This window comes from Aquila chrysaetos, chromosome 4 (genome assembly GCF_900496995.4).
Source record: "Aquila chrysaetos chrysaetos chromosome 4, bAquChr1.4, whole genome shotgun sequence".
NCBI classification, from domain to species: Eukaryota; Metazoa; Chordata; class Aves; order Accipitriformes; family Accipitridae; genus Aquila; species Aquila chrysaetos.
Window position 1 is genome coordinate 74,510,176 of NC_044007.1, and position 15,201 is coordinate 74,525,376.

At 39.8% G+C, this 15,201-nt stretch overlaps 1 long non-coding RNA gene across 1 annotated transcript in view; it reads left to right on the forward strand.

Annotated features, from left to right (window-relative positions):
* The first annotated feature begins 682 nt into the window (after positions 1 to 682).
* LOC115340425 overlaps positions 683 to 15,201 on the forward strand; it is a 51,969-nt gene continuing 37,450 nt past the window's right edge. Inside the window, exon 1 of the long non-coding RNA XR_003923051.2 lies at positions 683 to 1,004. This is a non-coding gene — a long non-coding RNA (uncharacterized LOC115340425). The remainder of the gene's footprint in view (positions 1,005 to 15,201) is intronic.

The window sequence follows — 15,201 nt, forward strand, 5'->3', positions numbered from 1 at the left end:
TGCTTGAACATTTGTGGAGAACACACTCGAAAAGCTGCAAACTCAGCTGAAGTGAAATCACATACACTTCCTATCTGCAGAATGGTTTTGGTAGTACTTGGCAAATTCCGTTTAAGAGTTCTCTTATAATATTAGATTTAAACTCAGCCTCGTGCCTGGAGATTGCAGCTACAACTCTACCTAGATCATTCTGTATGCATGGGAAAGGTTAGAGTGAGGCAGATGGAGATTTCTTTCAAGTGTAGAACCCAAATCTTAGAGAGCTGTGGCAAGTCTCATTAATCACTCTGCATCCTACTTCATAACTAATACTTACCGTTTAAGAATAACTGCTTTCCTTTGTCCCTGCTGCAGACTGGAATATAAAGAGATGTGGTGGTGCACGCTGTGCATGCAAGGACAGTTTCTGTTTTAACCCTCCACCTGTGTCTGCAGGCTCTTTTTAACATATGACAACCTGAAGGACAAGCAGATGCCAGGCATTGCAGATTGTAGCTTTGCTGCAGTGATAGTATGAGTTTATAGGGTTAAAATTATTGTTGTATTTATCATTCACTTGTGTTCAATTTTACTATTATGGTGATGGTAAATTTAATAATGGGTTTACTTGCAGCCTGCTTGTGCTAGTCATTTTGTATATTCTTCACAGGAAACCGGAAAAAAAGAAATCTAATCCTGTTAAAATCTGGAGCCCGGCTATGCAGGTCAGTCATTTGCAGCTCATGAGTCAAAACAAGTCCGCTGCTCCAGCATGGATGCTGATAATCTTTGTGTCCATTTTGGTAGATACGCTAGCCTGACCAGAGCCATCCACCAGAATGATTGACGTGAGCAGTTTCTTAGGGCGGCAAAACAGCCCTGCTTGCTTTGTCCCTGCCAGTGCCTTGGAAAGTCAACTTCTTGCTGCCGAGAAAGGCAGAGAGCTGTGGGAGCAGTAGATATTGTTTGACCAACATGGGGAAACATATCCCCTCCAGTCCTAGTTCTGCATGCAGTACCAGCAGGTAAGAACAGGTTGGGCTTTCCAGGACTCGTATTTTGACTCTTCCTCCTCCTTTTCCCACTGACTTCTTATCTTTAGGACGGCTATGTTCTGCTTTGCCTCTTCTGAGAAATCGTGATACGGCTTTGAGTTCAATCATGACAAAACCAGCCAATTGACCTATGAATAACTTTTACATAGCTGAGTTATACCGTTGAGTATACGGCTGACTTAGGCTTTGTCCGTATGACTCCATTAAGACAGAAATGACTGCCAAGTATTTTGACCTGTTAGGTTGCTAATGGTAGTGCTGTAATAGTTGAGAAATTACAAAGTGTGATTTCTTCATCTTATGTATATTTTAGACTAATGTAGTAAGAAATAGCTTGCACTATTGCAGGTAGGGGGGTAGCCTGAATAAATGTTCTTTTAAGTCTTTGAAAACATCTGACACATCTTTCTAATCAAGAGAAAAATATGTTAACTGGACTGGAAGCAGTTTATGGCTTATTTGACTAAAGAATGCAGTCATTAATATGCAAATGAAATATATTAGCCTTCCATTTGCTATTAGCATAAATGGTATACTGGTTTTAGTTGCAAAGAAGTGGCATAGCAATGCTGAAAATTTTGTAAGATGTTTTAAATAGTGTGCTTAAGGTAAAATGCAGCATATATAAATATGAGTAGGGATTAGCAGGGTGAAATGACATAAACCAAACTTCAGATGACAGGCACGTATTTGACATCCCAAGGTGGGGGTTTATGGTTGACTCATTTCTATTCTAAGCTATGCCTGTGAGATCCTTCCTGGTACTGCAGTAGAAAGCATGAAAAAAATCTAATGCAAAATTAGTCCAGTACTTTGTGTGTTGTTCCTAACAATGTTCTCTGGCACTGGTTTGGGTTTTTTGTTTTTTAAACTGCTTAAGGTATATGCTGGTTAAATAAATAATGATACAATCTAAGATAGTAAAAGTAAAATCTGGAACAATCCAGGTGTGTTTTTCAAAGCTGGCTACAAATCTTTGGAGAGGCTAGTTCAGTCAGTGCAGAAACTTCTGACTGGTGCCTCCTGCTAGCTCAGTATCAGGTGCACTATGTATAAGAATTCCATATGTGGTATCTATTTGAAGTGCTACCATTAAAAAACAACAGCGATTAAATAGACATTACTCTAGGGCAGCACCCAAAAAAGAGCCCTGTTACCCATCCAGGAACCCAAATATAAAAGGTAACTTCCCGTTACTTATGTGGCTTTTTGAGTTAAGGACTAAGTGACAAAACAAAAAACAGGTTGCTTTCAGCTCTAATCATGACCTTTTAATACTCGTGTCTGTTTTCATTAAACACCTGTTTTCTTTAACACCTGCTTCTGGCTATTTTGTGCTGAGCAGGTGTGTCAGTTCTTTCAGGATCTCAGTAAGAAAGGCACTATCACTCAAAGCTGGTTAACTAATTTATTGACTAAATGATGGAAGCTGTAGAAAGGGTGATAGCAATCTTATGTCGCTTCTGATGCTGGGAACCCCTGCTGCAGCATCGGCTGAACTGTTCCATGTGGATCATGGCACACTGCGCAGGGTTCCCAGCTCAAAGTCCTCCTGTACTCTTGTAGGGTCTGGCTCACAACACAAATTCAGTGGTTACTGATAGCAGTCAAATCTGGAATATGAACTTAGAGAGGCTGTTGGACAATATGCTCCCACACCCTTATCTCAATAAAGGTATAGTTCCTGAACAAGTGCATATAATATTTCAAGTGAATGAGACAATGCACTATTACGTATAATTATGATCGAGTGTGTATTGAATACATGAGCTTTGCTTAACTATGCACTGATTACTTCTACATGGATTAATTATTGTATAGAGCAGTTGCACAGCATCCATGGTACAGAGGCATGCACTCAAGTAATCACGGATACTCTGTCATAGGTGGTTGGTAAGTGCTCATAGACTATTAAATGTGAAATCTATATACATGAGAAGGAAGCAAGCTTGTGGATCACAACTCTTTCAGTAGTCTTCTGGCTGCACCATAACACTGGTGACTCGGGAATTTGGGGTTATTTGGGGTTGAGTAAAGAAAGGAATTGCAAAATTAAAGGACCCCGAGGAAAGTGATTTGGCAGAAGTGCCCTTCCTGATATGACATAGTTCATTTTATGACATGTCTGTTTTCCTTTAAAAGAAAGGTGGCAGTTCTGATGGATATACAATCCTTTAGGACTTCTTAGAAGAAATTCAGTGTCTTAAATTCACACTGTTTAAGCAAATGAATTACAGACTTTGCATCACTCATGATGATAATGGAATACAAAAATGATTAGGTTTGAATCTAGCTTTTGCAATATGGTGATATTTAACATGTATTAGGTATTATCCATTGCATTAGAAAGTACTGCTGTTTTGTGTGGGATCAAAGGCATGACCTCTGCATTGTAATATAGCTACAAAGCATATTTATTATATTATAGCTGAACCGATATTGTTGTTTTCTTTAATCTATTATTTAAATGGGGATGATACTCTCCATTCTGAAACATACATAAAAATGAAGAAGAAAGCACAGCCAGTATGTAAAGCTAGAGTCACCAAAACTCTGCAAAGTCTGCCATCTTTGTGTCATTAACCGTGAAAGCTTTCTAATCTTGAGATAATTTATGACATAATCCTTGTGTGGGGCTATTGAATTGTTTTCACATGATTAGTTTTAAGTACATGTTTTCAAGATACGTTCTTCATGCTGTTTGTAAAGTCAGGTTATTTGTTTGTTGATTGTGGTGACACAAGCAGCAGTTTGACTAAACATTTTTATTGACTTTGGTCTGTTCATCTGTGAATTCATTTCAGTAGTGTACATGCCTTATTTGATTATCAGGGAGCACTAGAGTAGTTTTACAGTGTTCTGATTAATTAATCAAGGACAATACTCTATAATGGAGACATAATGGAGCACTGAGAACCCAGTTCTGTGCAGCATATGAGTGACTTGCATTTGACTTGAGCAAAAATCATGTATATTCATCACTTCTCAATATCTGATCATTAGGGAGCATCTCATGATTTCAAGGGTATCACCTCTTCTTCTCCCTACTGCATTTTTTGATGTTACCTCATTTAAACAGAATAGATTATATGGACAAATGTAAACTACAGACCCCTCCTCTTCCCCAATGTAGTCCACTTGATGGGAACATGACTGTATGGTGGATTATATGATGGGGTGCTACCCACAGCCAAAGGCTTCCTTAGGAGAAGGCTCATGCTTCCATACGCTGGCATGATGCAACGGCTTGTCATGGGCTTTCTGAACCTGCAAAGTGGGAATGCCAGCCTAGCACAAGAAGAGGTGCTGCAGCGGTGGTACAAAGTGTGCCATGGCACAAGACTCGGAGAACGGAAAGTTATGGAGCAGGAGGACACCTCACTTAGTTGTTCTTCCCGGTAAGGAAACAAAAGTATGAAATCTGGTATTAAGCCAAGTGTATGTATATGCATGTGGAACTTGTGCTGTACAGATTATTTTAATCTGTCAAATATCTGCCTTAAGGTAAAAAGTAGGGGAAAGCAACACCATTGCAGATGCAATTTATGCCTGTGCAGAGAGGCAGTACAAGACATGTACATCACCTATAAATCTGAGTGACACGTATGCCTTTACGTTTTTTGTATATTGAAAGACATATAAAAAGAGTGTAAACTCGAAACTGGAATTTGGCCAGGAACACAAGCCAATGATAATTCTGAAATAGGATGCATTTTTACTGTCATTTGGTTTTAATGCAGATGTAGTGCTATCTGCAGGATTTCTAAACTTCAGATTAAGCTTCTTTTTCAGCTGAAGTACAGTATTTCTAAAAGCAGCTACTAGATTTAATTATGTTCATTAAAGTAAGATTCAGAACTATAATTCTAAGAGTTATTATGAAAATTCTTCAACTTTTTTACATGTTTGGTTTTATGATGCAATTAAACATTGGCTGTGAAGTTTATTGTCATCCCATGTAATGTTTTTGTCATTTTAAAACAAGCTTATAAATAATGTGGGAAGTAAAGACATGTGAAGTAGATGAGCAAAAATGCAACATAGTACCTATAAATCTGCAGGTGTTTACCATCTGCAAGCCTATCTGTACTATTTCTGTATTTAGATATATATTACTTACATTGGTTTTAGGTTATATTGAACACTAGTCATTTATATAATGTGCAAAATAGCACAGTATCTGGAGTTGTAAAAAAACCCCATGTTTCCAAGGAAGATTTCATGACTACTAATTTTTTAAGAGATGGTGGTGTAGGTGTCTGCATGTTTTTACATATTAAATGGAAAATATATTTTTTTTTATTAACTTAGCATGTAAATAATTTATGACTGAAAGAACTTACAGAGCCAGGTTTAGTGTTTCTATCTTGTGTGAAGATTCTCTACTGTCAAATAATTTTGTTGGGCTCAGGGTACAACCTGTTCTTTCCTTTGGGGCATCTGCTTGACTACCTGTTTTTTGGTCGGTGGTTCTTTTTTCCTGACGCTAGCAAGGACTTTTAAAGCTCTATCCTGATATCAAACTTAGCTAAAATTGGCCAACAAATTCAAAAGTTAAAGGAGAAAGGGATGACAGACCTGTGATCAGTAGAACTACCTAAACTTTTATTCTGTTTGCCTCGGTGCATAGCAGAGACATTAATGATAGCTTTCACATTTCTTGAGCTGCCTCACCCAATCCTCCTGCGCCTGTGTATCTGTGCTTTCTTAGTTTCTCAGTGCGACAATGGTTAACACAGGGGAATGCTTTTAGCTCCGCTGAAACTCATGTGGCTTAGTGTGAGGGCCTGTCTACATACAGCTTCCTGCAGAGTGACTTTATTTTCATCTTTTTTTTTTTTTTCTGTTGCATTCGCAGATTGTCACCTCATTCAGCAATTGATCTCTCCTGTGCTACGAATTCACTCAACACTGCCATCCCTGCCTTAAAACGATTTCCATGGGGGAATCTTGAATCTATTGCTTTGAACTTAATCGACTTTTAAATTGAATTGAAGGAAGGAATGAAGTTCCATTTCTATTCTAGCTGTTTGGTTCTTCTGAGCTAGAAGGAAAAAAATAATTTCTGTCATGAAAAACAAGCAGGCATGATGCTGAATGCACATGGACTGTGTTGTCAAGTGCATAGGTTATATTTTACAATTTCTTCATCCTAATGTTGCTCTGCCCCTACCTGTTCAAAGGTACAAGTTGTTTAGGAAGTTTGGTAGTTTCTTTGTCGCATTCTCAGCTATTGCTTCGCAATTCTGTTCAGAAGGTCACGCTGTATGCTTGAAGTCCTACAGCATGTGGCGTGAGTAATTTCCCTCTTGGACGCAGTGGGGTTTCTAGGTACAACTGCCTTCTCTTAGGCTTTCCTAGAGGGAAAAGTCCGGAGCACTGCAAAGGTTAAGTGAGCTGGCCTTTGGGGCACAGCAGGAAGCTTTCCAGTCTGTGTTTGCCCGTTAACTTCTGTTGAAAATAGTCCTGCTTGTTGTTCTTGTTAGCTTCTCATTCCCTGAAGTTCGAAAGAACTGTTTGTACTTCAGGCACAGATACTGTGCATGTTAACACAAGAGACAAGCATTTAAAGTGGCTGTCCGATCAGCAGAGGTGGCATTGATTATATGCTCTGCCAATATCAGAAAGTACAAATTTAAGAACCTTAGTCTAAGTTTCTAGCAATTATGGCTATTAGCCATATCCAGCTTGGTTGTACAAAGCACCATCTGGTGATCATTTCAGCAGTCCTTCAAGTTGAGGCATTTTCTTTTCATAAAAAGAACTGTAAACTTCTAGCGGTTCCACAAATTATGCCTTGGTTTCTGTGGAGATAGCATAATTCAGTTATGGCAAGTAATTATGGCGGAAAAATTATATGTATGTAGCGACTGCTGTATTAGGAGGCTAAACCACTTCCCTCTTTTTGACATTTCTTTTTACTGCCTTTAGCATTTCTGTGGAAGGGATACCTGAAAAAGCATGTTCTAGACCGGACTGTGGAAGCGGCAGTAGCTTCCACAGCAATGGAAATCTTGTACCAAAATTCACCTGACCACCCTTTGGCGGGGGTAAGTCTGAGGTTTTCAGTCTTTTCTCTGTGGTATACGGAAATCTGTAGGCCATGTTCAAAGTTGTCAGTTGTATTAAATTTGCAGAACTAGCTTCCACAGTTGTCTTGGAAAATATTTAGAGGTATGTGAACCGGAAAACATTGAAAATCATTGCTTTACAAATGCAACTCCAAGATATGAAGAGAAACCCATCGTTATTTGAGTTGATACCACTCAGAATGATCTCCTTTTCTACTGACAGAAATCATAGAACCATAGAATCATTTAGGTTGGAAAAGACCCTTAAGATCATCGAGTCCAACTGTTAACCTAACAGTGCCAACTCCATCACTAAACTATGTCCCTAAGTGTCACATCTACATGTTTTTTGAACACCTCCAGGGATGGTGACTCAATCACTTCCCTGGGCAGCCTGTTCCAATGCTTGATAACCTTTCAGTGAAGAAATTTTTCCTAATTGCCAGTCTAAAACTCCCCTGGCAAAACTTGAGGCCGTTTCCTCTTGTCCTATCGCTTGCTACTTAGGAAAAGAGACTGACCCCCATCTCGCTACAACCTCCTTTCAGGGAGTTATAGAGAGCAATAAAGTCTCCCCTCAGCCTCCTTTTCTCCAGACTAAACAACCCTGGTTCCCTCAGCTGCTCCTCATAAGACTTGTTCTGAACAAGAATTACTTTATTTTCTATGCCACAGCACATCTGAACATATTTCATATATCCGAGGTGGTACCTATAAACAGAAATGTAATCAATATGTTAATTCTAGTATTATGACAATGAATAGTCGATGAAGAGGAGAGATGCAATAAAGTGCAGTTTTCTTTTCATCTTGACCTTTATCTATTCAGTTGATTGACATCTATAAATACAGACAGGAAACTGACAATAATAAAATTTGAGATGGGTCCATCAGAATAAACAACGACACTAGTGTTATAGTAGGAGCTGTAGGTAATCAAGAGCAGCATCTGTAAAGCTTATGTGGTTCTATCCATGACAATAGAAGAGAGATTACTAAAAATTAAGGACTCTTTTTTTTTTCTTCTCCTTTACTTAGTGTTACCACTAATTGGTGATATCAGCAAAAGTTAGCTGAGTACTTTTTTATTCATTAGTTATGTCTGACAGTTATTCTTTGCAATCTCTGATCAGGTGGTGAGACAGTTCATGAAATAATGAGCTTGAAGTTTAAGTAAATGATTGTAAACCCCACAGAAGTGAAGGGAGAATTACTTGCTGGATATTCAGAACTATTTTTAGGACAATATAGGTATAAAAAATCCAATGATATCACAATCTATATAATGTAGCAAAGTCAGAAAAAAAGACTTCTCTTGTGAAACTGGCAGAAAAATGGAGGGTGTGAAAAGAAGTGATAGATATACAGGAGTGGCATAAGGTTTACTTTACTGGAATAAGTATGAATTTAAATCCAAGGCTTTGTATGGAGCTGCTGATGTTTGCTGCAGATACACACCACTGCAGGATTAAGAGGTCTGCAGGAATGTATCTTCTTTTCATAATCTACCCTGCCCTTCCTATCCCCTGTCTTAATTATTTAGTCTTCAGACTTCTTCAGACTTCTGCCTTGTTCCTCCATATTCCTGCCTCAAAGATCCCTTCTTTCCTTCAGAAAACCCATTAGGCTCATTAGACATGCATGCGCCATTTGCTTGAATCCTCAGTAAGTGCCTTGGAAGCCAAAATAAGATGGATGAGAACTGAAAAGGGTACTGAAGAGGATTTAGAGTTGAATTTAAGCTTTCTGGTACAACATTGAATAAGCCTCTGGTTGTTCATGGCCCAAAAACCTCTGTAGTTTTCTCAAATCTGTCCTTTATATGGCATCTAAAACTCTGCAGAAAGGAATATGGTAAACCTCAACTCTTCTCTTCTTCGCCAGGTCTTTTCCTGCCCTTCAAAGGGCAGAAAGAGTGCCCCTTTCCCCACTCCCACCCCCCATCTTAAGATGTGGGGGACGAGGCCAACTTCCCAGTGCTCTCACGAGGTGCAAGAGGGTCACTGGGAGGCATCTGCTAACTCCAGGGTTTAAAAGCACTGAGACTGGGAGAAAAACCGCAGAACAGAGCATTTCCTGCCCTTCTTTGTCCTATTTCTCAGATTCTTTGCAGAAGGATGGTTTCTATCCCAGCAATTACTGCCTCTGGGTTGTTTTTTTTTCCCAGTCGTAGCTCTGGAACTGCTGATGAGCCAAAATCTTCCTAGCCGCTCCCAGTAATGCAATCTGTTGTTTATATTTAAAATGATTTTAATTGTCTAATTAGCATTTAATCACCTAAACTTTGGTCTTGTGTTCTGGGTTTTGATGAGTTGTGTATATTCAGTTTTGCTCTCACTTTCCTTCTGGTCTTTCTTTTCCCTACATGTAGGCTGGGAAAGTCTTTAAAATGTGCTGAAAACTTCTGTTTCCTTTTAAAACCATTGAAGTATCTTCAGCTACTAACTGAACTTAAAATTTCGGTAATAGTATTCTTTTTGAACACATCAAAATCAGATCTGTACTGGAGAAAGTCAGCTTATTAATCCAGTGATAATGCAGTATTAGTAGTTAGGTCATGGTTAAGTAATTAGTAGTTTGGTTATAGTTGAAGATAAAAGAAAAGGAAAGGCTGGGAGGAAGTATCTTTCCAAAACCAACTGACAAGAACTAACAAGCTTTGGCTGTAGGAGGTTGCCTGAGGAAGGGTAGCTTGCCATAGAGCATGTCTATATTTTCCAATTATATAATTCAGCCTAATAGCTCTGGTAACACATTGAATGTGCATCCCATTGGGATAAAAACGATTCACATGCTGTTTCTTGGTTGTGGACAAATAAATATCAGAGAAAGAAAGACATCATAAACCGAAGCAAATGTTGTTTATTGAAATAATGTATTTTAGGTTTGGGTTTTTTTTTTTTACTGCTCTTGTTCCAGATTACACATCAGAGCAGTAATCAAACTGGTGGGACATAACGGTTTCCTCAACAATCAGTTGTGCAGAAGTGGCTGTAGGGAAAGGTCAGGCTGTGGCTGGAGCCCGTGCTGGTGCTGGGAACCACTGCCCGTTTGCCCAGGTAACATGCTTAGAGGCCCAGGTCACCGTGACTTCTCCATTATGTCCCCGAGCCTCACAGGGCTTCCAGCAACACAGAAAAAAAGAGGTTGCAAAAGCCATCTCCTATCTGAGCAGAGAGGTGGTGCTGCTTATAGTCCTGTACCAACTAATGCTAATGCTGCCTGTGGACGGCTGCTGCTCTGCTGTTTCAGTTTAAAGGAAAGTAAGCTAATCTGCCTTCAGTTTAGAGTAACGTACTTGGGTTTAGACCAAAAGTGTGCAGAGAAGGAAGCTCCCCCAGCTACTGTTAGTCTTGCCTAGGAAGCAGTAAGACCAACTGAGAGCTGAGTCCATGGCCCGTCCTTCTCTCCCTCCCTCCTGTTGGATATCTGCTTTTGCCTGGTCTGGCACTGCAGAGGGAGAGCTCTACCAGCCTCAAGATCAAACTGGTCATTGCACATTGAATTTAGATATTATTGTATCTATGTTGCCATGACCATTCTTTGACATGAGGGGTATTTGCTAATATTAAAAAAATAATACTAAATTTAAGGGCCTAAGAGCATTGATTTTTAGTTGAGTGATCTAGTGGAAGGAAGAACAATGGTGTACCCAGTAAATATGCTGAAAGCTGTCATGCAATGGTTAAGGCTGCTGCTATTTCATTACCTGTAATAGCAATTGCAGTCTGTAATCATTATCTCAGCAGAATAACTCGCTTGTTACTCAGTATAATTGGTTATTGGTCATAAACTTTACCATAAACTAGCACTCTAAAAGCATCTAGAAGAATGATATTGTTGACAGTTGCTGGGCGACTTACTATTAAATTCAAATAACCAATGAAAGCAAGAAAGGAATGATAAAGCATGTTTACTAAATGAGAATAAGAAGGGTGCTGATTAAAGGTTATGACTGTCAAACCTGATAAGCTTTTCTTCGGGACAGACTCTGTCTTAGTCATACTGGGGTGAATCAATTGCAGTAAAAAGAGTAACTTTGAACCAAGATCAGTGCAAGGATCTGATTCCTTGATGTTTAGCTGTTAATACTGCCACCACTGGGCCTGTTTCTGTATTGTCTGGAATTCCCTTTTCCCATTTTGTAAGGTGTAATTTTGGGAGGTTTGGAAAATAAAAAAGTGAAATTTGTCTTATAGTCCAGAAGTTGTGCTACTTCTTATAATGATTTTAAAGAGATGGAATATCAGAATATATTTATCCCAGTTTTAAAAGCAGTAGGTGAAAATAAGAAGAGCAGAATGCATTGCAGCATCCATCATGGGCATCTGTATGCAAACCTAGAGCTGCTACCTAGAATAATATATTGGTATCAAACTGGTGGTAGGAAGAAATGGTATTATTATCTTTTTAGAGCTGATTGTAGACGGAGAAGGTTCCTTTAATACAGACAAAGGTATTAAAATGAATCTTTCAGTAGATTTAGTCTTAACACAGAAATTTGATCTTAACATTTGGAGCTTAATCATCTCTCATAGTGATTTGGAGCTCAGCAGCAAGATAAGTTTTGTACAAATTTCACATTTCATTATACATTATTAAAGATAAGTAGACTTTTTTTCCTTCTTTAATGCTGGCAAAGCTTTCCCCTGCAGGACCCCTCATAAGCTTCTGTTTTCTTTTTTTTGGTTGGTTTTTTTTTTATTATTATTTTAAGCTGCTGCATGAATGCCCAAGTTATCTGTGTCAGAGCAGAATTCAAGTACTGTCTCTACCCTTCTATCTGTCACGTCCTCTTAATCGGTAGGTCCACTGTGTCGCACCCTTCCCAGTACTAGAAATGTTGTGATGCAAACACTTATATCCTGTGACTCATATTGGTTCCAAAAGTCTCAGTATCTGATGGGCAGTCTGGGTTTGGTTTATGCCAGAATTTATGGCATGGTTTGTCTGGGTTTGGTATGTGAATTCAACTGTAGACTTTACAAAGGTTTGAAATTCAATCACCATTTTGGGACTGGGAGGGGAGGAGGGGTGGAACTCCAGAAACACAAGAACAGAATACCTATATATATATGTATTTCTGCTGAGAAAGCATATCATGCTTGACCACTCTGTAGCCCATGGAGTCTTCTCAAGCTCTTGTAGTTCTATCTACTTCACATTTTTAGCTCCAAGTCTTTCAGTCTCTTCTGAAAACAGCTTTTTTTTTTTTTCTGTACGCAGTTAGTCCTATGGTTAAATAATGACAAATAATACCTTTTCTTTTGAGCCCAAGTATGTTTTGTTCCTTTGAGTCCCTTATGCATTTATATTCTCACACAACTACTTGATGTCTCTGCCCTGTTCTTGGGAAAAGTCAATTTCATCAAATCCCTGTGAAGCAATAAGAGGAAACTTGTTTTACTCCTTATGTTGCCTTTTTGCTTCTTCTACGTGCTGTCCAGGTATACTCAAATACTGATAGATTTTAACTGTCTTCCTGATAGTCTATGCACATACTTATAGACATATTTGCACCACTTCCCTCTCACTTCAGTAAAAAGAAACTTAGAGAGAGCAGAGTAATAACACTAGTTAAAAAAACAAACCAGAATATCTAAACTGTACATATTTTAAAAGCAGTTAGTATGCAATGAAGATTTAAATATCATATATCATATTTAAGTGTAATACAGCTTGCTTTCCTCATTTCCCTTCCCCCATCAAGTTGAGGAACAGCTTATTAGAAGGGAAGCAACATGTGTAAAACTCAGTAATACAGTCAAATGTCAATGCATGAGCTGGATAAAGAGAACAACCCCATGAGTATACTTACAAGTAAATTAAAATAAGAACATTGTGTGATTTTAACCAAAATGGTTATTTTAGATGCCTGAGATCTGTGAAAATTGCAATGGGAGGTAATACAGCTCCAAATTGTGTCATCTTTCATTCAGAATGTGCTATTAATTACAGCAGCACCTGTTAGACTGGACTTACTGTTATGTCAGCATTTCAAATGAGCACGCTCTATTTAAATGAATTGTTTCATGGCTGAAAACTACGGCCTGATTGTATTTTTAGCATGTTTTTGACACAAATATTTTGGCTATTACTGTTTTTTGAAGCAAAATACAGACTTTTTAGAAACTCATTACATTCAGGGCCAGAAGGGCCCTTTGGATCATACAGTCCAGTATTGTGGTCTCTCACCCAAATATTCCTATAATGTCTAACCTGTAACTTCTGGTTATATCTTCTAGAAAATATTTTAAAAGGCATAAGTAATTCACCCAGAGGGTAACCTAAGAGATGACTCAGAAATAAAAAAATTAACTACTTACTTTAAAACGTTAGTCTTGCTTCTGGTCTGAGTGTGCCTTGGCTCAGCCATTGGATCTTGCCGTTTATTTGCTTACGTGCTTGTAGGCTCTTTACTTGCCGATACTCTTTTTCCACTTGTTTGCACATCCAGAGTCAAACACCATATGTTTCACAAGGCAGATTGCCAGATATGAATCATCATTTCAGTTCTTACATCCGCTCCCAGGCACAAGCCCCCTTTTAAGTTTGCTCATGTTATTCTTAAAAGTTATAGGTCAGACCTTGAGACAGTATCACAGTAACGATCCAGCCTTAGTGATTCTCAAAGAGCTACAAAATCTTAGTAAGCTATAACCAGGGGAAATCGTATTTGTGGGTGCATGTTCTCCTCTATCATTCCAGCTGCAGGAAATGATGAGGGAAGAAACGGGAAGAGCCAGCAGATAAATACCTGGCTCCGAGCCTGGTGTCACCAGCAGAGTTTTGGGGTTTTTGATCATGGGTTGGGCTATGCAACCACTAGGCCTGCACACGACAGATGGGGTACACCTGTCTCAAAGAGGGGAGAGGATCTTTGTGCAGGAGTGAGCAGGGCTCACTGAAAGAGCTTTAACCTACGTTTGAAAGGGGGAAAGGGAGAAGATCAGGCTCTCTAGAGATAAGCGTGGAGGTGGCACGGACGGTGTGCTAGCAAAGTCCTCTGGTCTGCCACCTCAGTGGAGGTAGGGGATGGAGATCCATGCGTCAGAAAAGATGCAAGGTTTACTGATGCGTTAGAAACCACAGAAGCACCTGACAACAGTCACATAGGAATTAGGGGTTATCCCCCCAAAAAGGTGGCAGGATCAATAGCCCAACAGAAGTGCATCTAGCATGGGCAACAACAAGTGGTGTTCCCCAGGGCTCAGTACTGAGGCCAGTTCTCTTTAATATCTTTATCAATGGTTTGGATGAGGGGATTGAGCTCACCCTCAGTAAGTTTGCAGATGACACTGAGCTGGGTGGGAGTGTTGATCTGCCTGAGGGTAGGAAGGGTCTACAGAGGGATCTGGACAGGCTGGATCACTTTTCTGAGGCCCAATTGTATGAGGTTCAACAAGGCCAAGTGCCGGGTCCTGCACTTGGGTCCCAACAACCCCATGCAGCGCTACAGGCTTGGGGAAGAGTGGCTGGAAAGCTGCCCAGCAGAAAAGGACCTGGGGGTGTTGGTGGACAGTTGGCTGAATATGAGCCAGCAGTGTGGCCAAGAAGGCCAACGGCATCCTGGCTTGTATCAGAAATAGTGTGGCCAGCAGGTCTAGGGAAGTGATTGTCCCACTGAACTGAGCACTGGTGAGGCTGCACCTTGAGTACTGTGTTCAGTTTTGGGCCCCTCACTACAAGAAAGACCTTGAGGTGCTGGAGCGTGTCCAGAGAAGGGCAATGAAGATGGAGAAGACTCTAGAGCACAAGTGAAGCGGCTGAGGGAACTGGGGTTGTTTAGCCTGGACAAAAGGAGGCTGAGGGGAGACCTGACCGCTCTCTAGAACTCCCTGAAAATAGCAAGGTGGGTGTCAGTCTCTTCTCCCAAATAACAAGTGATAGGAGAAGAGGAAACGGCCTCAAGTTGTGCCAGGGGAGGTTTAGACTGGCAATTAGGAAAAATTTCTTCACTGAAAGGGTTGTCAAGCATTAGAACAGGCTGCCCAGGGAAGTGGTTGAGTCACCATCCCTGGAGGTAATTAGAAGACCTGTAGAGGTGTAGCTTAGGGACATGGTTTAGTGGTGGACTTGGCAGTTCTAGGTTAACA